Source organism: Lepisosteus oculatus, chromosome 14 (assembly GCF_040954835.1).
Source record: "Lepisosteus oculatus isolate fLepOcu1 chromosome 14, fLepOcu1.hap2, whole genome shotgun sequence".
NCBI classification, from domain to species: domain Eukaryota; kingdom Metazoa; phylum Chordata; class Actinopteri; order Semionotiformes; family Lepisosteidae; genus Lepisosteus; species Lepisosteus oculatus.
In genome coordinates, this window is record NC_090709.1 from 27,499,552 (window position 1) to 27,526,152 (window position 26,601).

The 26,601-nt window shown below is 39.9% G+C and overlaps 4 non-coding genes across 4 annotated transcripts; all 4 read right to left on the reverse strand.

The window, feature by feature from the left end:
- Window positions 1-951: 951 nt before the first annotated feature.
- On the reverse strand, window positions 952-1,045 carry trnai-uau (transfer RNA isoleucine (anticodon UAU)). The gene is made up of 2 exons: window positions 1,008-1,045; window positions 952-987 (listed from the first exon to the last, which is right to left on the reverse strand). It is a non-coding gene; the product is annotated as a tRNA-Ile (tRNA).
- Window positions 1,046-5,193: 4,148 nt separating this feature from the next.
- Window positions 5,194-5,265, reverse strand: trnat-cgu (transfer RNA threonine (anticodon CGU)). The gene has a single exon. It is a non-coding gene; the product is annotated as a tRNA-Thr (tRNA).
- Window positions 5,266-22,513: 17,248 nt separating this feature from the next.
- trnat-cgu (transfer RNA threonine (anticodon CGU)) lies at window positions 22,514-22,585 on the reverse strand. Its single transcript has one exon. It is a non-coding gene; the product is annotated as a tRNA-Thr (tRNA).
- A 2,966-nt stretch (window positions 22,586-25,551) lies between these two features.
- trnaa-ugc (transfer RNA alanine (anticodon UGC)) lies at window positions 25,552-25,623 on the reverse strand. Its single transcript has one exon. It is a non-coding gene; the product is annotated as a tRNA-Ala (tRNA).
- Between the last annotated feature and the right edge of the window lie 978 nt (window positions 25,624-26,601).

Here is a 26,601-nt window from a genome sequence, read left to right on the forward strand (position 1 = left end):
ACTTAGTATCTGTATCCGCAAATCCCCAATATTAATGCTGTCTCCTGAGAAACACAAGTGTAGAGTCAAATATTATTACAACAAATCTATTCAATTAACACCCCTATGTGACAGAACACATTTAAGACTTACACCCCTTTTAAATATGTATTTCCTTCAGTTCTCTCCCCGGGATACCTGAAAATTCATTATAGTATAATAAAGTCTGTGCATGCATTACCTGTAATACAGCTACTGATATAGATAACATTAAACTTCATTATTAAGATATTACACTTTTATTAATAAAATATGTATTGATAAAATTCCTTGTGAATAATTGTAGTGTCTGGAAAGCAATTGTTCATTACTTAATGACGATATTATTTCCACTACATTCAGGACAGTTCCAATGTAATCTATTGTTCCACTTCGTCTGCTTAGTCTCCTACTTTAGTAACATCTAATGGGGAGCAGCTGTTATTTTAGGTTTGTTGCAATTGAGAACAGGTTTGCTACAGAGCTGCTGACAAATTTCAGCAGCCAGTTTGTTGCAACTGACCCGTTGTAGCTACCAATCAGAAAAAAAAAACAAACGCAACAACTTCAAAAGAGAAAGAACATTAAAAACAAATCTGGGGAACAACATAAACACAGAATCTAATGCGAGAGCTTTATCAAGTCTTCAGTGCTCCTCTTGTCTCAGTAGACCTCTCTCATATATTTGTGTACAGGTACACAGCTGATAGTAATTTAAGTAGGGAGCTGCATCACAGCATGCGTGGGCTGCAAATGGAAAAGTATAGGTTTATTCCATGCTGAAAATAGAAGTAAACACAACGTTTCAGCTGTGGAGCCTTCTTTGATTGTGACTCGAAATAAATCTTTACTTGTTCGTTTGATGTTAATTTATCTCCATCAAATACCTAATAATATCTAAACTTGACAGTTGCTTTCAGTAGCTAAAGACGCTGCTCCAGGTGAGGCTTGAACTCACAACCTCGGCATGACTCCGCTGTGCACTGCTGTATAAGTACCACGCGCTGACCGATTGCGCCACTGGAGCTGTGCAAGTCGTGCTCCTCATACAGACTGACGCTGCAGAAACACAGGGTGAAAACGGTTTCGGTTGTGGATCCATCTATACATGGGGAACACTAAAATAGCAAGGAAAATACAAGAAAAGAAACTGAAAGAATTGTGCTAACAGCAAAGGGGAACTGAGGGAGGTGGTCAGACAAGTAAATCAGCCTGGCAGATTATTTGTATCGACATTTTTTGAGTCAATCAGCAAACAGATTTCTCTTCATGTGCCTTAAACTGTGCAGTTTGTATCTTCGCTGTAGATAGGTTTCTTCAGAAGTCCAGTAAACTGACAATAATGGAGAACTAGCTGACGCACCCCGTCGTGAAGACCCTCTGTAAGGTGATTACACGTTTCAATTTCAAGTCGCCTCCTTTACACTCAATTGCAGCCCCGAAACTGAGAGAAAGCATGAGAAATGGCTTCAATTTCAATGTGAAAGTGCAGTACAGGCTCGATGGCTTCACATCTCCCATCAATCAAATAAAATTGCAGTAAAGCGATCTAAATATGACTCTTAAGTACTTGGAAAGATGATTATTTTGAGCGTGCCTCCAAGGGTCTGCTACGAGGCTTAAGTTAGCTTCTTATTCGCCAGCTTCTTATGCGTGTTTTTCGTTCCACCTTAAATGGTGCTGCTGTGATGTTATGTCGCCTTTCGCCTGTAGATGGCTCTCTTCGATCAGTACTAATCCGGCTGGAATACTGTAGACATCTTCACTGAAAAGGAATATCCAAATAAATAGCGACTGTCCAAATTATATTTTTGTATGGAATATATTTCAGAAAATCGCAAACCAATTTTAAAAACTCACCACAACACGGACTTACACTGGGAAAAGGTGACTGTACTTTCTGCTTATTGCTACGGCCTTCCCCCCGATTATGAAAATGTCTCACAGTTCTAACACCGACGTGTGAAAGACAATGTAACAGACTATCAAAATCCTGAAGTACAAGAAATTTTAATGCACCAGTTTTTTAAATATGACCCTCTGATCCTGGCATGTCAGTATACATTTCGAAAAAGTATGGCACCAATCGCACGAATTGCAATGGCACAAGTTGTTGAGAATATCACTGACCTTGCCGATATTTGCAGGGGATACGAATGTTTTGCACATGTTGAACTACAACACGTAAAAATTGAGCTTCTTAGTCAATATCACCGGGAATGTCCAATAATGACGAACATCAGTAGCTTCAAGGAAACTTTGACTCGCACATGGAGTTTCATCTTCAAATGGAGGGTGGGAGAATTTATTTGTACTCTCGTTGCTCATTAGCTAAACTATTTTAAAAATATGACACAGATTTGTTCGAGAAACTTGTAATCGCCTTAAAGAGAGTCTTCTTGAAGATGTGCACCAGCTAGCTCTCCACTGTCAATTGACAGGACTTTAGGAGAAACTGTTCTCATACAACCAACATACAAATTACACATCTTAAGGAACATGAAGAGAAATCCGTGTACTAAATAACATAAAATTGTCGCTGCAAATTATCACCAAGCTGTTTTATGTGACCACCTCTTTCCTACTTTGCAGCGAGCACAAATCTTTCTGTTTCTTCATCGCAATTTTACTGTCTCTTTCCCCCATGTGGAGATAGATCCACAGCTGAAACTTTAGGTCACTTCCTGTTACTCTGTCCGATTGAAAGAGCTGTATTAAAGGCACTCCCATCTCTGCAGGAAAGATATTGCTGCTCTCAACACAATATACTACAGCCAAATATAGCGATACTGTCACTGCCTGTGGGCCACGTGTTCCTGCTGGCAGTCTATTATGTCATGTTCATCCACACCCAGAAACATTACTTCATCGCTATTTTACTGTCCCCCATGTGGAGATGGATCCACAGCCGAAACTTCAGGTCAGTTCCTGTTACTCTGTCTGATTGAAAGAGCTGTATTAAAGGCACTCCCATCTCTGCAGGAAAGTTAATGCTGCTCTCAACACAATATACTGCAGCCAAATATAGCGATACTGTCACTGCCTGTGGGCCACGTGTTCCTGCTGTCAGTCTATAATGTCATGTTCATCTACACCCAGAAACATTACTGCTGGAGCACAAGAGTTATATAGGCGCAGTCCATAGAGCAAGAATCTCTTAATCTCAGAACTGTGGGTTCAGCCCCCACATTGGGTCCCTCTGTGTCAATTTGATCCCCCCAATCCTCCTAGCATGACCTGATGGCGTAACAGTGATACCCAGTACCCAGCGTAATTCAGCTTTCTTTCCACTTGATTCAGATTTTGATCTGAAATCATCGGCCGAACAAGAGTTTGTCTAAATCGAGGGAGATCTGCTCACAAGCAAGTATTAAACACTTCAGCATTTTCTGTTCGAATACCACAATTTGTCAAAACACTGCCGCTTCTTAAGCTAATAAGTAACGGTTTTTGAGCACGCATTGTATTGTTAATGCTTATATTAAAAAAGCATAAATTCACATAGTGGAATTTGGACTGAACAAAGTAGTCCAGCCCTTTTACAACATTACATACCCACTGATTAAAGCTTAAAACTACAGCAGCAGGAGTAACAATAATGGCAACAACATGTTTGGAGTTCGGCATTTCATTTATTCTGCGGAAACATCGTATTGGAATGAACTGCCCGAGATAAAAGAGCTGACTACACGCTTTAGATTTTTTTAAAGCGGCGTTGCTTTTCCAGGTTTTTCTGAAATTCCTCGCATTTGAGCCAGCACTAAAACATTTCATTCCCGTCGCTGAATACATCGTGGAAACGGTATTTGCAACGGAATGCTGTCACACATGAAACCTTTTTGTTATTCGGTTCTGAAGTTTGAAAATGAAAATAAAACGGGGGTCACTTCATAGGCTTGAAAGAAGTCCAAGCAGCATAAAAACCCGTGAATTCTCACAAAGGCTGCACCTTTCTTCTGCTGCTGTTATAAATAAGCCTTAAACATTTGAATGCATGCCTTACTGCTGCTAATCATATTCACGTGTTTACAAAGCTTTTTTCTGTCCGTTATGTTTTTGCTAAGCAGTTTCTCCGTTTTCCTCGTACTCCCAGTGTAAAGGCAGGTAAAAAAGACAGGGTAAAACGCCTGATTGTCGGGAGTGGGATTTGAACCCGTGCCTCTATTTGGAGATCGAAACACAAAGCTTAAAAGACACGAAGCTGTGAATTTACTGTTTTAAACCGCTTGACTATCCTGAAAAAATGGGTACTGATTGCACCAGTCGCATCCGATTTTCCGTAACTTTAGAACGATTGATACGACTGGACGAACACAATTTGTGGCGTTTAGCATGACATGGAAAACGGTACCGGAGCATTCGGGTCCGGACTACCAGACTCAGAAACAGTTTTTACCCCCGCACTATCAAACTATTAAACTCCCAGCCTCTCTCACTCTCTCCTCACCTCTCACCTATGATCTGAACCTCACAGTGCCTTCTTTCTTACCAAAAACCCAAACACACATTGAAAATCTACTTCTACCATACATGTCAAAAGCTCAATCCCCTCATTTCTATCCCTTTATTTCATTCTTTTGATGCATGTTTTTGCACATAACCTGTTACCTTTTTGTTGTTTTGCACACTGCCTGTTGTTGTTTTTTGCACATCGGCTGTTGTCTTTCTTTTGTTATACAATTGTATTGATGTTGTGTTTTTTTCTTTGTACTACTTATGTCCGAGAGCTAGCTAAATAGCATTTCGTTATACCATATACCTGTGTATGAGTATAATGACAATAAACTTGGACTTGAACTTGAACTTGACATAGTCTTGCAGGCAGTATATTATTTTATCGTTTACTCGTATAAAAAAACATGGTCTTCTCATTCCTAAGTCAGATTTTTAGTGCTTTCAAACGTTACTTCCAACCTGGACTGACAGCTCACCAGATCTGTTTGTGATCAGACCATGGAGTCGGGGGCTGTACTAAGCGCACGTTCCTTCCCAATACTGAAGCGATCATTCGGAAGGTGGGTGTGAAGAGAGATAAGCTTTGTCGACTTAAAAACAAGGCAGGATATGGAAGAATACTAATCACTGGCGAAAGTTATGTTCTCTTACTATTGAGATCCCTGCATTGCGAGTTTTTTTAAGACTTTGAAACTAAAGGAAAGCGGTGACAAATGAAACAGGCACGGGTGGGGTTTGAACCCACGCTCTTCGGTTTACGAGACCGACGCCTTACCACTTGGCCACCGCGCCTTCGAGTAAGCATGGGAATAAGGTTGTTCAAATTATTTTTTTCTGAATCTGGTTTACATCGCCAAATGTAAACCGGAGGCAGCAACAACAATAAAAGGGATACTTGTCCTTAAACTCGGACGTGATGTTCTGCAGACGTGCACAATGTCCTGTTTTCTTGCAGTGTAGACATTTTGCTGTTCACGCTCCGCATTCATCTGCTTTGTGCGTTGTTAGTCCGCACCTGTAACATGTAATGTCAGCCGTCCCCTGTTCTTCTATTTCTCTAGCATGACTGTGTCCTGCTGCTCGGCTTTTGTTTGTAAAGTTTGAGCGAGCGCCCCGTTCAGTGTCACTTTGTCACTGTGGTCAGAAAGCATTCTTGATTCTGCTTGAGCTGCTTCATGAATTCTAGCGACTGTAAGAGCTCTTCTTAAAGTCAGGCCTTCCTCCTGCAGCAATTTATAGTCTCTTATGTGCACATTTTTCCACAAGTTGATCTCTTAACATGTCAGTTTTCAATACTCCAAAGTCAAAAGATTTAGCCACTTCTCTTAGTGCAGTCACAAAAGCATCAACAGATTCGTCCTGAGACTAAGTTCTCTGCCTAAATTTATGCCGTTCCAAAACCGCATCTTTTAAGTGCTCTTGATTAAACTATGCATAGAAAAACAGCACTACTGATTATTTTCATGGACCGATGCACACTTGTTCTGTACAACTCGAGTGATAAAGCCCTGTCTGCAAATATTGTAGAAGAAGGGCGCTGTATGCAGAGGTCTGAAACCTGCTCCACAGAAGAACTTTATCCAGAGGTGTTAAAGAAAATTGATTTATTTTCCTGACTGCAATGTATGGTGAAGCATAAAATCTAGCTGCATAAGTCTCTATTACGTGTCATTTATGAATGCGTTTCAAATAGCAGCCAGTGAAGGATTAACGCTTTTGGAGCATGTATTATGTTCTAAATACTCTTATTTAAATAAGCTTAAATTCGCATACTGTTATTTAGACATTGCAAACCAGTCTGACCTCATACAACATTCTGTGCCCGCTGAGTAGATCTTAAAGCAGCTTCAGCCAGAGTAGCAGTAATGGCAACACAGTGCTTGGAGTTCAGCTTTTCTTATTTCTTCTGCAGAACCACTGGTATCGGAATATACTGATCCGCATAAGAAGCGCTACCTGTTTCAGATAGTTTTTATTGAGCGCTGCTCTAAACTTTACATTTGCTCAGGCTTGTTTTCCCCATGAAAAAAGAGATTTCCTTAATTACATTTAACTTTTTTTTCCCTTATCATCAAGTAGAAATAAATAAAACATATCGTTCCATTTAAGAGCCACATGCAGGATGGCTGGTGGTCCAAGGCGTTGCGTTCAGGTTGTAGTTTCCCCTAGAGATGTTTGTTCAAATCCCACTTCTGACAAAGAAGTTAGAGTAGAAACGATAACATCCCTAAGTAGAAAACATCTCACATTTCATGTGTTTAATGTTAAGTGTCTTAGTGGTTGCCTCGGTGGTTGATGGCTCTTCTCTCTTGCAGGGTGATGGCAAACTTCTTGAGAAAGGGAGTCTCCTACGTAAGGCTGCTCTTCGTCAAGAGCGGAGACAAAAGGAACAGACTTCAAACCGACATTAATTACTGAGAGCAGGCGAAAATGTCTTTGGAAAAGAGGAAATGACTGCTGACCGTAAACAGAGCACCGGACAAGCGCTCCTCGTTAGTATAGTGCTGAGTACCCCTGTTTGTTGCGTGGGAGACCAGGGTATGTTTCTGTGACAGGGCACAGTGTCCACGTGGGTTCAATCCCCACTCTTGGTAGTGTTGTAATAAGTTTTAAGTGACAGAACACTTTGATGATTTGCACTCTATTTAAATATGAATTTACTAAATTTCAGTTCAGTTCTCTTCACTCCCACTCCCTGGCATAACTGAACTCTCACTATCGCATACTGAAGGCTTTACATGCATTAGCTGTGATACAGCTCCCCAATAAAGACGGAATCAAACAGTTTGTTCTGTTTCTCATGGTGATCCTCTTCTCGATCCAAATGAAATGTTTAATATGATGCCTCAAGAAAAAAAAAGGAGTGAATTTCCGCCTGTAATGATTGATGCCCCATCAAACATTTTGTAACATCCCCGGAAGTTTATAAAGTAGAATCCTGGTTTGTGGCTTAAATTCAAGGTAACCAAGACTAAGGAAACAAGTTGGAAACTTGATGTCGAACTGGAATTTAATCACCCAGAATATTTCACTACTTTGGGTAGTATGTGCCAGAGTGGAGTTCTTTAGATCCGTTTGACAGCTCAGTTGTGTCATGGAAATATAACTATCAAGGAAGCCACAAGAGAGAGTTCTCACCTGAGTAAGGTCTTTATTTCAATATTGCAATATTGGGAGCCCTGCTGCCACTTCGCCAAGTGCAACCAGAGACTCAATTTGTTACAAGCAGTACAGGGTTTTTATAAGACGTTGCGCTGTAAAAAAGTTCAGCACTTGGTCCCTTTCTAAAACTTCCCCTTTCTCTAAGAGAAAACAGATTACATCATAGAGCGAGAGAAGAAAAACTAGATTTGTTATTCAAAGCTTATCAGTTACTTTCAGCTAATTCTAATGACCCAGACAGCATATATTATTTTGGTACATTGTCTTCTAAACTAACCTAAACAGTGTACTTTGTTGACGAACTGTTTTCTAAAATTCTGCACGTACTGTAGCATAGCAGTTATATCCTTGAAATATTATCTAAAAGCACCAATATATTTTTTGTAAAGCTCTCTACATTTTTAAGAATCAATTAACTCATTAGATTTCCACTACAATTCCCTCCTTTTTATTCTTGAAAATGATTAAAAGTTTGATTCTTCATATGGACTCCCAGGAGGCTCCCATACTTCGGGTTCTTGCGTTCTTACCAGAACATACTGATGCGCAAACATATTCATTACCATATTTTGAAGCATTGGAATAATACAAGTCGAACAGCAACACAAAAACAGGAAGACAAGTATCACAGCTACTATAATCGGTGTTAGTTACTTAAAGAAAAACATTCCCCCTGGCCCAAACAGTGATGTGATTCTAACCAGGAGAGAAATGGGTGAGGCTGTAGAATGAGGCATTAAAGCATATACATAACAAGATGCATTAAATTTCTTTAACTTTACAGTATGATTTATAAATTTGTACCACAAATTACTCATATCCCCCTCATTATCAGTTTCATTCAGCCAGTTTGTATACAAAGAGGCTTCGCGTTTAGATTCTTCCTCTTTCTGGGCTTCTGGGTGACAGGCTTCCACATAAAAAGGAAAAAGGCTGGGCACATCAGTCCCAAGCATGTGATCCCCATCTATCCCTGTGGAGACATCACTCCTGCTCTTTGCTCAGTTCGTTTGTGACCTTTTTACAGTGGGAAGCATGAATTCAGGGCACCTGGCACGGCCCCCTCCACCTGAGCGAACACCACCTCTTTTTCCTGTCTTTCACCAGAATCCAGTCTACTTATTCACGCATTAGTTCTTACAGCACAGGTAAATCCCTGTGGGCTGGAGCCCAGCATTTTTCTTAGGGGTTTTTTACAAGATTGGTCAACAGCTGGGTAATAACTCTTAGAAAAATCTACACATTGTTCCACTGCCTCAGCTGTGCCGTTTTGCAGAACAATTCTAGCTGAAGTTGTAAAATTTCTCTTTGGTCCGTTCCTGCAAAACATCTTATTATAAACAAACAAACCATAATAATAATGTGCATCTATGGGAATCACTCCCAAGGGTAACTCCCCTTAAAACTATATTGTTCTACCCATCAGGTTCTGCCACTAGATAGGAGAACCTTTCTCTACATTTTTTTTTACCTTCATGATCCCTTCAGGGCGTACAATTAGCACAGAAGCAGCAGCTTTAGTCCACATGTTTTTCAAGCAGGATATTAACAGTATGATCATAACGAATAATACCAGACACACAAATATGTATTGAACCAGAGACCCTCTCCAGGTTCCTAGCACAGACTGTAGCCATGCACCAATGCCCCAATCATCTGGATTATAATTGTGATATATATTTTTCTTCATCATAGATGTGCTTTGCTAAGTCATTCATTTGCTAATAATTGTCTAGAATACAAGTACTGTTTAGTCTTTGCTCACCTAAACAGCTGTCTATCACCCTAATAGAGAATGGCCTAAAACTGTGATTATAGCGAGGAGCATACAGTTATTTCCATTTTAATAGATCTGAGTTACACTCAGACTAAAAGCAGGGCTATTTACCCATGCCAATAAACCTAAATAATCACCTCTATCAAAGGGGATTACTCCCATGAGCATCTTTTATAGCAATACAATCCCAACATGAGCTCTGATTATTTTTTGTGGCTGACTGATAAAGTATTGATTCCATATCCCCATTTTATCAAAGTAAAACTCATTACACTTAAAAGGTACACTGTCGCCCCCCCTCAGGAAGCTCAACAAACACAGAAACACTGACAATATAATAATTAATGTTCACTCAGTCTCTGGTGCAGTGGTTCGGTGTCGGCGCAATGCGTAGATCCAGCGATCTCGTCCTATCACTCAGAGTCGATAGTCAGTTGCACTTGATATGGTCCTTCCCAGCAGGGTTGCAACATCTGGCAGGGTATATCTTCCTCACCACACCCACTCGCCAGGTATCAGGTCGTGTCTTCCCTCTACTGGAGGTCTCCAAGCGTCCAGCACCTATTCACCAGTCCCATGCACCACTTCAATTAACAACCTACAATACTACAATAGAGAATTAGCAAATTCAACAATCCATTAGCCAAATTCATCCCTCTAGGAAGGTTTGTTGATTGGCTTGTGATAATATCAAACAGGCTCTATTACACAGTTCTGTTTGATCCAGCCCGCATTCCATGGCGTTCCTTCAGTCTGATGTCTAGTCGATCTTTTAGAGTTCTGTTCCTTCATTCCACTGTTCCAGCAGACTGAGGGTGATCTCAGTCCATCTCACCCCGAATAATCCAGCCACAGCCTGTCCCTTGATCATAATACAAGCGGTAGGTCAGTGCCCACCGAGGGCTTATCTCCATCATCAAGTGTTTGGTAGACACAGAGGCAGTGACAGCAACCCACTGGGAAAACAGATTATAAGAGCCAAGGTTTCCCTTTACAAATGTAAATTGTAAACATTTGCTACTGCATGAAAGGTTTCTCAGGACCAGGCCTTTTGAGCTGTAGCACCTGCACCTGAACTGTAGTTGAGTTCCTTTGATAAGCATCACATTGAGATACCACATAAGTGGCTACTTCTTCAAACACGGTCCCCACCCAGGTGTCCGACAGAGTGCATTTGTCGAGCTATAAAGAGCATTAGGCTGTAAGGGCCTGCAGAGTGTCCAGTATGTTGGCAGCACCACACTCTTTTCTAACCATGTCCTTTTCTCTGCCTTAGAGGCCTCAGCCTGAATATCCTGCAGCTGTCCCCTTTTTACCAATAGAGGTCTCACAGGGGTCTCAGACTCCTGTTCTACAAGTACTGCTCACCTGACAGCTACATCTGCAAAGTTGTTCCCTCGAGTTACTGGAAACATTTCTTTATTATGTGATTTACACTTTACCACAGCTACTTCAGTCAGCAGCTGCAAAGCTTCTAACAGTTCAGAGACAAACCCAACATTCTTAACTGGAGTCCCTGCCATGTTGGGGAAATTCCTATTCCTTCACTGCCATCCAAAATTGTGGCATACACCAAATGTATATATACAGTCTATATAAATTGCTACAATTTTCCATTTAGCATATTTACAAGTTTCAATTAAATCTTTTCATTCGGTCTGCTAGTTCTACACCAGATTATTCACAGTTTATACAGCCAGGCAGGTAGCCTGCACAACACATAAACACGGCCCCTTGGCCACCGCATCAAGGGGTCCTGAATAATAATAACCCACCAGACGATGCCTATCTCCATGCCTCCTGCACCAGCACAACAGCTCACGATCCATTTCTTTCACTTACACACAGATTACATACAGATGATCCGTCTGAGGGAATCCTGTCCAGGGCCAGTGCCTGCAAGAAAGCTTGTTTCAAAACATCAAAAACGGTTTCTGCTGCAGGGGTCAAGGCAATTTTGTCTTTAGACTGCACTACCCCCCTTAAACCAATACGTCACTAGACAAGCTCGTTCTGAGAAGGCATTCACCCTGGCTTTATCATGTAATTGGTTTTATACTCCTTTTTTTTCCTCTCAAGATCCAATACTTGGAGTAGCCCGGCCTTATGGATTCCCTCATTAGGTAAAACAATCACAATATCACATAACTCTATTGAGTTAGTTTACATAAATCCTATTTCATGCAGTAATTCCTTATAAAATGCTGCAGTCTGGGCCTAAAATAGGTCTGGGGTGTCCCCCACCCACATCAGTAGTTGAAACTGTACATCTTTACCCAAGCAGACTGTGACAGCTTATATTTGCTTTAAACACAACCCTTGCACTCCTTCTCCTGTAGCCTCCTGTTACCCGTTAGAAAACGTTATATCACATCTTTATGCTGTTTTAGTCTAAAAACAGGACAGCTGTGCTCCTGTGCCCCACAGTTACTGCACACTGTAAGATTATTTCACTTTTATTTAAATCCTGAGATAAATTTAGGAAGGCTACAGAGAAGTTTACTAGATTAAAACTGTTAGTTCACACACGGCTCTCGTTTCAGCTTCTGACAAGTTCTTTAATTGTGAAATCAAGCGTCTTTCTTACAATTTCTCCAAAAAACACATTTTTTTTTAGTAACTGCACACCAGCTTATTAGTAGTTTTGTCTTTGAGGTTTTATATCTCGGTATAACATTAAAGTCGCACAATAATTTCGACAAACTGGCGGCTCCCTTTTCTCCTCCTTGGGAGTCTTTTTACCACCCATTTGCAGCGCTCGCACTTCTGCATGCATACTTCGCGAGTTATTAAATCACATCTGTCACTGTTCGTAATATCAGGAAAGCATAGTTGCACTATAGTTGGCAACATCAGGTTTTAACCCACTCAAGTAAATTTGTTTTATTACTGTGGAAGTATCTTCATTCACTTCCTTCTCATCGGCTAACCCCGAGTATACTATCCATAAAGCTATAAACCTTTCTGTAAAATCTGAAAACATCCTCACTTCCTTCTGCTGACATGCTGTTACTTTTCTCTAATCAGTTTTCGGTGGGAAATGCTCTTTCAAAAATCTCCACACTAATTCCCACCCTTCTCCCAGATTCTCTCTTAAGGCATTCTATTTCTTCTTTTGCTTTTTCTTTTTCTACATATACAACTTCGTTTCGTTCAGCCATTGCTTTTAGCTTTTCCATCAGGGATTTTTTCCGTCTCATCTATGATATTCTGTTGAATTCTCAAATATTCCTGTAAATATTTTTATCCAAAGGTTCATACACTTTTCTACATTCCTGTTCAGCCTAAATTCCGTCTGACAGTCAATATTTCTTTTAAATTTCACTTTGGATTAATCAAACTTTTTTTTTTTCCCTTCACACCAAACCATTTTCACGTCTCCCACGCGCCCCGCGGAATCCCCCAGTCGAGACAAACTGACAAACTATCACAATACGGGAACACGGACCAGGTTCCAAATCCTGGCTTTAAACACACAGTTGAATCGAGTTACCATTTTCGGCTCTTCTGCGAGTACAGTTCTAGTTACCACCTTTAGCCGTACTGCAGTCGTGTACCAGGATGTAACACCTGGATTTTTTCGCACGGGCAGGGCGAGATGCTATTCCTTCAGCAATCCCTCCTTTTCTACCCCACCTTCACAAAACAGGCATCTAAAACACATACACCATTAACTCATTTTTCTGTTGTACTCGCTTCAGCTTCAGGAAAACCCTGAACCCACCACAGCAACATGGAGAGGACAAGGGACTTTTTAGAAAAGAGGAGTCCTTACCTCTTTTTAGAAGCGGCCGCCTAACTTTTCCTCTCCATGTCCGTGTGGTTTAATTTAGATGGATACTTCTTCATCATTTGGGTCACGTATCCGCCAATCTGCCTCCTCCTTTTTAGAGGACGTTATAAACCTTTAGGAACAATATGATCTAGCAACAAGGTTATGTCACTGTAATTAGGCTTAAGACAATCAAGAACAAGGCGCTTGCCTTTCTTCTAAATTCTTTACGATCATCAGGCAATTAAGGAAAAGACTTAACTAATGCAAATAATTCACTAGGAGACCAATGTCAATGTACTGTACATATGCTGGAGTTCCTTCTGGACCTGAAAAAGTGCACATTGGTATTTCACAAACAAGTGGCTCCGGACCGCTTTCTAATTTCGGTGGAGACTTTTTCTTTTTAGTACGCATGGCCATGACTTTAGCTGCAGTTTGCTGTTCTTTAGTTTCAAGACTAGTCTTTCTTTAAGCTTCCCATTATTTCTGTGATTCCTCTTTCCATTAAATAAGTTTTCCAATTCATTTTCTTTCATTTCTTCTCCTTCTCTTCTAAGTTTCCCCTTCTTCAGGAAACGTCTTTTTCCTAATTCAACTTTCCTCTGTCCATTCTGATTCACTTACAAAGATCCTTCATAGTTATGGTCCCCTAATTATCATATATAAATTATGTGCAAGTTCCCTTACACCTATTACCCTAGCTTTACAGTTCATGAACATAATTTTTTTCCCTAACCCAGGCTATAATTGTTTCTCCGAATTTGTCGTACATGTACTTTTGCTGGACTGCTCGGTCCCATTTTCGTCTTTGAATTTTAATTTCCCATTTTTACCGATCGGTGCCTTACTTAGAACCTTATCACATTAACTACTCCGCAGAGCAAAAACCACACGTCTGTGTTAAGATAAGTTCTTTATATGAGTCCCAGACTCATCAAACCCGCGTGAGAACACCCCTGTGGCTCGCTTCTCAAACTATTAATTTTTAAGGATCACTTACTGACGTCAGACAGCTGCCAATTCTCCAGACGCGTCTCTGGAAGGATAAACAGTTTATCCTCCGAGGTTCGTCCAATTTGCTAAAATTGTCCGGGTCCGGATGGAGTTTCAGCAGCCGTTCGCGTTCAGGTTTGTGATCCCGGACGAGCCCCCAAACTGTCATGGAAATATAACTATCAAGGAAGCCACAAGAGAGAGTTCTCACCTGAGTAAGGTCTTTATTTCAATATTGCAATATTGGGAGCCCTGCTGCCACTTCGCCAAGTGCAACCAGAGACTCAATTTGTTACAAGCAGTACAGGGTTTTTATAAGACGTTGCGCTGTAAAAAAGTTCAGCACTTGGTCCCTTTCTAAAACTTCCCCTTTCTCTAAGAGAAAACAGATTACATCATAGAGCGAGAGAAGAAAAACTAGATTTGTTATTCAAAGCTTATCAGTTACTTTCAGCTAATTCTAATGACCCAGACAGCATATATTATTTTGGTACATTGTCTTCTAAACTAACCTAAACAGTGTACTTTGTTGACGAACTGTTTTCTAAAATTCTGCACGTACTGTAGCATAGCAGTTATATCCTTGAAATATTATCTAAAAGCACCAATATATTTTTTGTAAAGCTCTCTACATTTTTAAGAATCAATTAACTCATTAGATTTCCACTACAGTTGGTAGAGCGGAAAACTGTAGTGGGAACAGTAAGGAATCCTTAAGTCGCTGTTTTGACTCCAGCTGGAAGGAAGGTGCTTTTTGTGAACTTTAATCAAAGAGTTAAAATAGCGAATCTTTTTCACTCAGACGTTGATCAAAAGCTCAATAAACGATGAAGCAGAGGCTCTTGTTCCGAATTCAGCTAACATCTGATTGTCTTGTTTAGGCCAAGATCTGATCTTTGAATTAAGGGACTACTCTGTCTGATTTGTAATTCAAAAGTAGATACAAATGTCACTGTTTTCAAAGGATAGGTACTTAATTGGCTTTATGATTTGGTATTGATTTTGTATCGTTATATTATTAAGTTTGTGCTTTCTGTGTTTTCCATCGTATTGTGAACTACTTTTTTAAACAAATGCTTACAAAGGCAAACACAGCACACATCTGTTTATACCAGCGGTGAATTGTACATTTTTATTAAGTACAATCTACTGTATTTTTAGAAAAAAATGGCGTACTGTGCACGATATGTTGCAGAAACACAACCTGATATTTTCATAATTATTATTTTAATCATTTGACAAGTATGAGGTCCAGGATCCAAATCTTCAGTTCTGATTTTTTTTAAAGTGATATCTTCTCTTCCTCTCTTGGAAATCACAAGATGTGAGCAAATGTTTTTTGTTCTTTTTTTTTCACGTTGCGATCCAAAGAGCCTCAGACACACAGTCTGACAGAAACCAAACCAGAATGGATTCTGCTGGAGGCCGGACTGAGCTCATTCTCACTCCCTGTGCTGAAAACAGAATTATCTCTTCTCCGAACATCGTCTACAGCTGCTAGATATTGCTCTGCGTCCTACTGCTCCAGCAATTCCTTTGACCAAAGACAGATCACTTGTGTGCTTTTAACCTTCTTGTAGCTACAGGCTCTTTGATGGCTCATGCTGATCGTCCTCTGGATCCAAAAGAAAATTTTAAAGCTGATGCATTTTCGATTGTAATTTGCATCTAGCTACAACGTCCCTGGAAAAAATATTTTATTAGTTGTGTGCAATCGGTATCTTTTACTTTACAGATGGTAGTGGAAATAGTTTTTAAAATGTTTTCTAAAGAAGATTGTATTGCCAGGACCTGCCTTTAGCGCTCAGTAGCGATTACACTGTTGATATAGATGGAGAAGAAATGTAAGATGAATTGATGATCTAAGTTAAAATAGCCCTATCACGCCTCCTGTAACAGTGTTTGTATTCATAGCAAGTAATATTCTTTTTCAAACCCGAACGTTGCTTTTGCATTAAGTGTTACATAACAATTACCGGTTTCGGTAGCTTCTGAAGAGCGCACTTTTCCAAACTGAAGCCTATAAGAACATTATTCAAGATGCACCATGGCCCAGAATCGTGCATTGGGACAAGGATTAACATCAATTGAAAGAACTCGCAAATAAAAGATTTGACCGAAAAATTAAATGAGTAGGCAAGTATTAAAACAACACCATAACTTCTTGACTTCCAAACTCTTTCCTGGTTCAGGCCATGTAAAATGACATCATCAGTGGAGTCATGCCGAGGTTGTGAGTTTAAGCCTCACCTGGAGCAGCCTGGTTTTCTGTCTTGACAGGTAAACAGTGTTTTGTGTTATTTGCTAAATGGAGAGAGGATTCTGTGTTAATTGTGCTCCTCCTGGAAGAGGTCAAGATGAGATGTTCACGAGGCTGGTGGTAAATATCCTATCCAGGAATATTTTTTGTTCTTTATCGGGGAATATCGAATATCGGGGCTGTATAAAGGGGCTGTAGGGGGTCAGATCTATAGATGTAGTAAACACATCAGTGGAGACGGTGTGTCTGCTCTCTGTGAGAGAGACGGGCGGAAAGAATAATCTGTGGTCTGGGAAGAAGAGACCCTCTTTTGAAGAGCGGCGCTCCTCACGGAAGAGAATGAAAAAAATATTTTTCAGGGACGCTGATTTTTCTCTTTGGGGGAATTAATGTGTGACCTCGTGGCGCAATGGTAGCATGTCTAACTTCAGATCAGAAAGTTGTGAGTTCAAGTCATGTTGAGGTCAGCTGATGTGTTTGCAGGTGCTGCTGGTGCCGAACCTGGAAATTACACCACGCGGTTGGGTTTTATCTGTACACCACTTAGGTAATCTGAACAAAATAACAGAGCAGTACAGAACACGCAATAAGGAGCTTATGCAGCGAATAATCTTGAACACGATGAGAGAAAACTGCCCATCTGCGTAACATCATGTCCGACTTTAGAGACAGTAACATCAGAGAATGGAAGTTTCAGACCATGTTTTTGTTACAGGTTCAAGCAAACCTGAAAGTTAGGGAGTGTTTGGTCACTTTTGTATGAAAACGTGTCTGAAGCCTGTAATTATAATTCGCCCTTTTTTAATTGTGGTTGAAATCCACTCCTATGTACCAAGACCTTACAGTATATTCATGTTTACTTAAATGACTAACGCTATTGGACATTACTTGGTGTCTTTTTTTGTAATGATTTGCTATTTCATGCAGGAAAGAAAGGAACCCAGACCCAACGTTTGCTTTCAGGTGCAGTTCATTTACATACCGGACATCTATTTCTGAGGAGCCTGATTTAAATCACACAACCCCGGAAGAAGTCGAATCGATAATCTTGTAAACCGAAATAAGACGCGTTATCCATTAAACCACTAGCCCGTCACGTAAATGAATTGCACCATGGTGAGTTCAGTGCCGCTACTAGTAATACCCCACCCCCATCTTAAATTTCTAAGTGAGAAACGTGTTTTCTACATTTTTGTCAGTTTTAAAACTAGGAGTATACGGCACTCTGCACAGTGTACAAAGTAAATTATTTTCGCAGTAATTAATTTATTTACACGTGTATACTAAATATAGTAATAAATATAATAAATTAATTAATTACTGCGAAAATAATTTACTTCGTACACTGTGCAGAGTGCCGTATACTCCTAGTTTCGGCACACACGATATATACAGTAAAAAGCCTCAGGCACTGTGTTAGATGTGTTTTCAACATTATATATGCGTTTATTAATGTCGTCGATTTTACAGTTGCAATTCGACATTGATTATATGTCGCGGCGACGTATATATACGTATAGCCGTATTTCGCCATGAATATACGTATATTCGACGATATATATATATACGTATATTCGACGAATCACTGCCCACTGGGAATAGGTTTATTCCATGCTGAAAAGAGAAGAGAGAAAACATAGCTGTGAAACCTTCTTCAGGTTTGTTTTCTCTCTTCTCTTTTCAGCGTGGAATAAACCTACAGTATTACTTGTTCCTTTGCAGATACGAATGCTGACGTAGCTACCCACCTGAATATATTAAACGCTTCATCTATATGATTAACATAATGTTCTCCTGAATAACTACTCGAAAGAAGCCGTAGCTCAGGTGTTAGAGAGATTTGAAATCGGATCGGTGGATTTAGAGTCCAGACTGCGAACCGACAGCTGACACAGGTCTTTTATAGAACAGTTTTGATTTTCTCTACTTTGTCCCCGTGACGTCATTGTCCTGCTCGCAGCCGAGCCCGACACACGATACTGTCTGGTTTCTGTCACTGGGCGGGTCTGTGTTGGTTCTAATGCCCCAGTATTATGACGGGGACACTAAACTGTAAACAGGTGCCGTCCTTCGGCTGAGACGTAAAACCGAGGTCCTGACTCTGTGGTCATTAAAAATCCCAGGTCGTCTCTTGAAAGAGTAGGGGTGTAACCCCGGCATCCTGGCCAAATTTCCCATTGACCCTTACCAGTCATGGCCTCCTAATAATCCCCATCTCTGAACTGACTTCATCCCTCTGCTCTCCTCCCCACTAATAGCTGATGTGTGGTGAGCGTTCTGGCGCACTATGGCTGCAGTTGCATCATCCAGGTGGGGCTACACATTGGTGGTGGTGGACGGGAGTCCCCATTACCTGTAAAGGGCTTTGAGTGGAGTGTCCAGAAAAGCGCTATATAAGTTTAAACAATAATAATTATAATTATTATTATTATTATGTAAAATGCAATAAAAATATCATGTTTGAATAATGTAAAAACTGATAAAGCTAATGCTTTTTTCAGGGCTATATCTACTTTTTAAAAAAAGGGAAGTCTGTCGCGATTGTGAAATTTGGAGAACATGCACCAGCGGGTGCCTTCACATCTCCAGCTTCAGTCTCGCCTGTAGCTGCAAGAAGGTTAAAAGCGCACAAGTGATTTGTCTTTGGTCAAAGGAATTGCTGGAGCAGTAGGACACAGAACAGTATCTAGCAGCTGTAGACGATGTTCGGAGAAGAGATAATTCTGTTTTCAGCACAGGGAGTGAGAATGAGCTCAGTCCGGCTCCCAGCAGAATCCATCCTGGTTTGGTTACTGTTAGACTGTGCATCTGAGGCTCTTTGGATCGCAACGTGAAAAAAAAAACAATTGTTCACATCGTGTGACTTCAACGAGAGGAAGGGAAGATATCATTTTTAAAAATATCAGGACTGAAGATTTGGATCCGGGACCTCATACTTATCAAATTATTAAAATAATAGTTATTAAAATATCAGATTGTGTTTCTGCAACATTTTGTGCACAGTACGCCATCTTTATCTAAAAATAAAACAACAGTCACAACGAAGCCTTTACACGCAGTCTGGGGTATTTTTCCCTTTTATATTTTTGCCACTTTATATCGAACCTGTTATACTCCCAAAAGTGCACAGTAGATTGTACTTAATAAAAATGTACAATTCACCGCTGGTATAAACAGATGTGTGCCGTGTCTGCCTTTGTAAGCATTTGTTTAAAAAAGTAGTTCACAATACGATAAAAACACATAAAGTACAAACTTAATAATACAACAATACAAAATCAATACCAAATCATAAAGCCAATTAAGTAGCTATCCTTTGAAAACAGAGAACACCTTTATATCTACAAAAAACTTGACATTTGTATGTATTTTTTAATTAAAAAGCAGACAGTGTAGTCCCTTAATTCAAAGATCAGATCTTGACCAAAACAAGACAATCAGACGTGAGGTGAATTCAGAACAGGAGCCTCTGCTTCGTCGTTTATTGAGCTTTTGTTCAACGCATGAATGAAACAGATTCACTATTTTAACTCTTTGATTAAACAAAGTACACAAAAGGTGCCATCCTTTGAGCCGGAATTGAACCAGCAACCTAAGGATTCCCTGCTATTACCCACTACAGTCCTCCACTTTACTAACTGATCTATCAAAGGGATGTCAGGATGTCAGGAGCTGCTCTCTGTCACATACTGCCCAATGTAGTGAAATGTTCTGGGTGATTTAAATCCCAAATTGACATAGTTTCCAACTCGTTTCCTTTTTTTTAATTTGAATTTAAGCCGCGAACCAGCATTCTCTGTATAAACTTGCAGGGATATTAAAAAATGTTTGATGGGGTATCAATTATTCAGAAATTGACTCCTTTTTTTTCTTGGGGGATCATATTAAACATTTCATTTGGATCTACAAGAGGATCACCATGAGGAACAAAACTAAGTTTCATTCTGTGTTTATTAGAATCTGTATCACAGCTAATGCATGTAAAGCCTTTAGTATGCGACAGTGAGAGTTCAGTTATGCCGGAGAACTGAAATTTAGTAAATCCATATTTAAATAGATTGCAAATCTTCAAAGTGTTTTGTCACTGCAAATATTATTACAGGGGTTTACCAGCTGCCGCACGTGCTTGTTTTGGGATTATTTCCAAAAAATATCCCATTAGTAGTTGTGTGTCCTTACTGGTATCTTTTAAACATTCGATTATATACAAACGGGACAGAGACAAAGTAATAATCCCATTTTAAGGTGTCTTGCATTTTAATTTACTGAACAGATAAATTGAAATGCTCTGATTCAGAGCCCCTGCAGTTCATGCTAATTAGAACCACAACAATGCTCCTGAGTCCTGGGCACTACACTGAGCACACGTTCAGCTGGGCTCTGACTTTGTTAAGCACGACTTCTTGTTGCAGTTGAGCTCAGAGCTAGATATGATCTCCATATTCTACCGCAATAAGTAGTCTGAAACTTAGTAAATAGTACACAGTTTTTAACTGAAGTCAGGTTGTTAAAAAATTAAACCAGCACCCTGTCACCGAAACTTACCCCGGTCTTCCGCGCGACAAGCGGGGGAACTCAACACTGTACTAACAAGGAGCGGTTGTCCGCAGTTGAGCGTGAGCTCTGATTACTGTCAGCAGACATTTCTTCATTTCCAATGACGTTTTCTTCTGCTCTCAGCTTTTTACCGGTCATAAATGTTCAAGAAGTAATTCATTTGAGTTTGAAGTCTGTCTCTGTTACCTTCGGTCCTGATAAAGAAAAGCCGTGCGTGGGAGACTCCCTCTCTGAAGAAGTTTGCCGTCACCCTGCAAGAAAAGAGAGCCATCATTCACCGAAACAGCCACTAAGACAAATAACATTAAACACGTGAAATGCGAGATGTTGTGGAAATGTTTTCTACTTAGAGATTCTGTCGTTTCTACTCTAACGAGAGAGGCTCTTTGTCGGAAGTACGATTTGAACAAACGTCTCCAGGGGAAACTGCGACCTCAATGCAACGCCTTAGACCACCAGGCATCCTGTCTGTGGCTCTTGTATTGCATTATATGTTTTATTTATTTCTACTTGTTGATAGGAAAAAAAGTGAAATCGTGTAATTTGGGAAATGTATTTTTTTCATGGGGAAAACTAGCCTGAGCAAATGTAAAGTTAAGAGCAGCGCTCAATAAAAACCATCAAAGCCGAAAGCGCTTCTTATGCGGATCAGTATATTCCGATGCCGGTGGTTCTGCAGAAGAAATAAGAAAAGCCGAACTCAAAGCACTGTGTTGCCATTACGGGTACTTTGGCTGCAGCTGCTTTAAGATCTACTCAGCGGGCACAGAAAGTTGTATGAGGTCAGACAGGTTTGCGCTGTCTAAATAACAGTGTGCGAATTTAAACTTATTTAAATAAGATTATTTACAATGTAATACATGCTCCAAAAGCGTTAATACTGCACTGGCTGCTATTTGAAACGCCTTTAGAAATGACGCGTAATAGAGATTGATGCAGCTGGCTTTTATGCTTCACAATACATTGCAATCAGGAAAATAAACCAATTAGAAATATGCAATACAACGTCTTTGAGTTCGGCTATTTTTATTTCTTCTGCAGAACAACTGGTATGGGAATGTACTGATCTGCATAAGTCGCGCTTTCGGTTTCTGATCGTTTTTATTGAGCGCTGCTCTGAACTTTACATTTGCTTGTGCTAGTTTTCCACATGAAAAAAAAGAGATTTCCCTAATTACATGATTTCACTTTTTTTCTTATCAACGAGTAGAAATAAATAAATTACATATAATTCAATATAAAAGCCACAGGCGAGTTGGCTGGGGGTCTAAGGCGTTGCGTTCAGGTCACAGTTTCCCCTCGGGTTTTTTGTTCGAATCCCACTTCTGAAAAAAAGGTTTTCTCGTTTTTCTCTGTGAAAAGACAATCAAGTTCTTAACAAATTTCATATATTAGACTTCCGCAATACGTTCTGGCTTTAACAGGAAACTGTGCGCTTCCACAGAAAGAGTAACAAGAGGAGACGTGTCCATGTTACTTGTAGACTTAGATAAAGGAACGTGGCGGTGAATGAAAGAGGCACAGACGGGATTCGGACCCGCGATCTTCGGTTTACGAGACCGACGCCTTACCACTTGGCCACCGTGCCGTCGCTGTGAGCGGGGTCAGCTTACTATATGTTGAATCAACGCTAGTAATTTTACTGTTGTAATAGAGGAACAAGAGGCGCAGTCGGTAGAGCTTGCGACCCTTAAGTTCAAAATCGTTGATTCATGGGTTGTTTGTGTCCTTTCTGATCCCTCTAATCTTTTAGTAGGACAGTGCAAGCAGGACGTGATAGGGTACAGTGACTCCCAATGTCATATGAGCTTTGTGTAATTTAGCTTTCTTAACGCTATGGGGCTCGATTCAAATATCGCTGTGAAAGGTTTTTTCTAGATTGAGGGTGATCTGCTCCCGAGTAATTATAAACACCTGAGCGTTTACTGTTTACTGTTGTGTTACTGTGATAAAGGAACACCGCACTTTATCAAAATACTGCTGCTTCCTAATTTTACATAATGGTATTTAGGCCGGGGAGAGTGACTGCATTCCAAGAGGCTAAAAGTTGATTTCACAAAGCCCCCATTTAATAAAATACATTAGAAACCGCAAGGAAAACAGTATGTTTTAATAAGTCTTCTCCTGGTTTTATATTATTATAGTCTTTCACATTTGAATGCATACCTTACCGAAAATCTTACCTAGATTACAGGCAACACAAACAGTTCTTAATGCACAAAGTCTATTTATAGTTGACTTTCTGCTAATCACATCTAATAGTTCATGAATCTTCCTGCCCATCATGTGTCTGCTAAGCAGTTTCTCCATTTTCCTCCTCCTGTCATTGTCAGCAAGCACATCAAGATGGGAAAATGTAACAGGGAAAAAGAGTAGCTGGTAGGAGTGGGATTTGAACCAAAACCTCGATCTAGAGACAAGAATACCCATGAGAGCTAGAAAAACAGAAGTCCTTAATCAGGGTGCGTTAGAACACTCAACCATCCTGACAAGCAACTGGTAGGAGTGGGATTTGAACCCACACCTCGATCTGGAGACAAGAATACCCGTGAGAGCTAGAAAAACACAAGTCTTTGATCATGGTGGAGGGGAGTCCCCATTACCTGTAAAGCGCTTTGAATGGTGCTTTAGAACACTCAACCATCCTGACAAGTGATGGATGAATGGAGGTGTATTGAATACACCAGTAGTTCACCAACCTGAGTTGCTTTGCTGGAGAAGTGCCATGTTACATGTTGTAAACGTCAAACGTACAAACGTGTTGTACTTTCCAACCTTTCAGTAATATTTTCCAGAGCTAGGGCGCAGTTGTCTTCACAATCTGGATTATCTCAAAAGCAATGATGTCTGTGTAAAACAGATTTTATTTTCGGGAACCGACATTGTATTGCATATTTCTAATTGATTTGTTTTCATTATTGTAATGTATAGTGGAGCATAAAAAAACATCTGCAAAAATCTCTATTACGCGTCTTTGGCATTTCAAATAGTAGCGAGAGCGAGGATCAAACCCCCCTCTTGGCGATAGTTGCCTCACGCTCTGAACAACCAAGTCCTGCTTATTCCCGCTGTGGGTCATGGATGGTGTGTTTTGGTATTTACTCGAAATTACGGAGGATACATGGGACTGCATTTACCTGATAACATACCATGATCTCTAGTACCTAATGAGCTTTGATAATTCAGCTTGCTTATTGCTTTGGGCTCAATTCAAAAGTTGCAGTGAAAGCAGGAGCTGAGCAAGATTCTGTTTAAATGGAGCCAGATCTGTTCACAAGCGGGGAAACACTTCAGCGTTTACTAATTGAAGACCACAATCCGCTAAAACACCCCTGTTTCTTAGACTAAAAGAAGCTAAAAGCATTTTTGAACATGGGTTATATTGTAAATACTGTTATTAAAAAGCTTATTCGCATACTGTCGGTTATTTAGACGGTGCAAAACAGGCTGCCCTTATAAAACTTTCTGTGCCCGTTTTGACCAAGGAGAAAGTATTTTCTGATGGAGCCCTATGCGAAAAGATTTAATTAGCTTTACCCCTGCCAATGATTCAGCATGAAGAAGTAAAAGTTTCAAAGGGAAAAGCAGCTCGCTAACACAGCCAATATTAAATGTACTTGCCGGCACACTATCACGTGCATTGGTTCAGAAGTGATCTCGGCAATGTTCCCAAAGTAAAGCTGAAAGTGCCAAAGAGCATTTCTGTTGAGAAAACTGCCTTGATGTTAAGCTTAGAAAGCCTGTCTTTTAGATGTTCTATCTCTAAACACCTTGTGCAGCCTCCCAACAGACTAACAAATATTTTTTTTGAGAAATGGGCACACACCCGGAAGACAATAACGTTTATCTACATTCGAGTATGTGAATAACAATTTAACAGAAAAAAGTTTGTAAATGAGATTTTGCAAAAATTCAATAAATCGTCTATAAACAGTAAGAAATTATTAAGAAAGTAAGATATTGTTTTATTTTATAAACTTTAAGACAATGAAGAGAGTTTACAGGTCATCCTTCGCTTTTGCTCTTTCAACTTAAGCGTTCAGGATCCAAGCCCATGTGCGGATGGTTGTATTTCTTAAAGTAACTTGTAATCATCAAAAGTTGTTGTGTAGTCCTTCAGTTCTTTCTCGAGTTGTACCATGGATATTTTATACGATCAATACTTTTCATGATCATTTGCATTTTCCGTTTCAAACGGAAAAAGTTCAAAGTGTCCTTATAACTGTGCTCCACATCTACACGAGAGCGCTTGTAAGAGTACAGGACATGCAATGAGGAGTTTGTGCAGCTTTCAGCTTAGTGCGGAGTCCAGAGGAAGGACTCACTCGCTGAATGATCTCTCAAGAAATTCAAAGGGTGTTTTCTGCAAAAGCCATGACAAGTGTGAAGAACAGAACGAAATGTTTTGGAGTTACATTTAAAACAACACTGAGAACACTGTAGCACTTCGAGTGTGTCTAAATTTAATTGTGTAAACCTAGCTGTCTATAAACACAGACAAGGAGTTCTCACACAACAGAAGATTGCGATGTGAGCACAGTAATATGAAACACTTGGAGATGCCAGGGATTGAACACAGGACCTCATACATGCAAAGCATGCACTCTACCATTGAGCTACATCCCCAACAGAACAGCTTGTGGAACTGACTTAGAGATGTGCAGATGCTCACTGACCACAATCCACCACTCACGAAGAATGTCTGCAGTTTCCCACTTTCGCGTTTCCTCTAATACAGAGTAAATTCATGGGAATGAAGAAATAAGGAAGGAAAAATAGTCACATCTAAGCTTCCAGAGACCGGTTAAAAATGAATCAGTTATTTTTATATCCAGTCACATGGACGACGGCCCAGTGGGCAAAAGACGTATAATATACGTCTATTAAACGCATACCTTAGACGTCTAAATGTGGTCCGCAATTCGTCTAGAATGAAATTCTAATATATGTCTATTGTTATACGTCTATGATAAGGTGTTCATTATACATAAATGGTTGGAGTTCTATTATACGGATAAATTTAGAGCACTATTATACATATATGATTGGAGTTCAGGATAACTTTAGAGGACTATTATACGTATATGGTTAGAGGTCTATTATACGGATAACTTTAGAGGTCAATTATACGTATATGGTTAGAAGTCTATTATACGGATAATTTTAGAGGACTATTATACGTATATGGGTAGAGGCCTATTATACATTACAATACAGATTTTAAAATGTACAACTTCTATATTTCCAAGAAAAAAAATATTACAATGAAAGTTAAGACGATTTTTGTCCACCATTTGCAAACCCTGTCTAATTGTCCTAACAGTTAGAACCAGAAACCTATTATTTTCAGTGTCCAGATCTCCTGGCCCCCTGCCTTGCATATGCATTCTTCAAGTAACACATTGTGTGTTCCTTTATTTCTTTAAAGGTAGGGTGGGACTTCAGCACCGCAGCTAGGAGAAAATTATATAATATTACTACCCAAATAAATGATGATTAATATCTTCTTTAGTATAATCTCAAAAATGAACCATTAAGGTTAACTAAGCTCAAAGCTATAATAAACGTATAAAATTTGGCTTGCATCATAGCAGTTGAGCAATA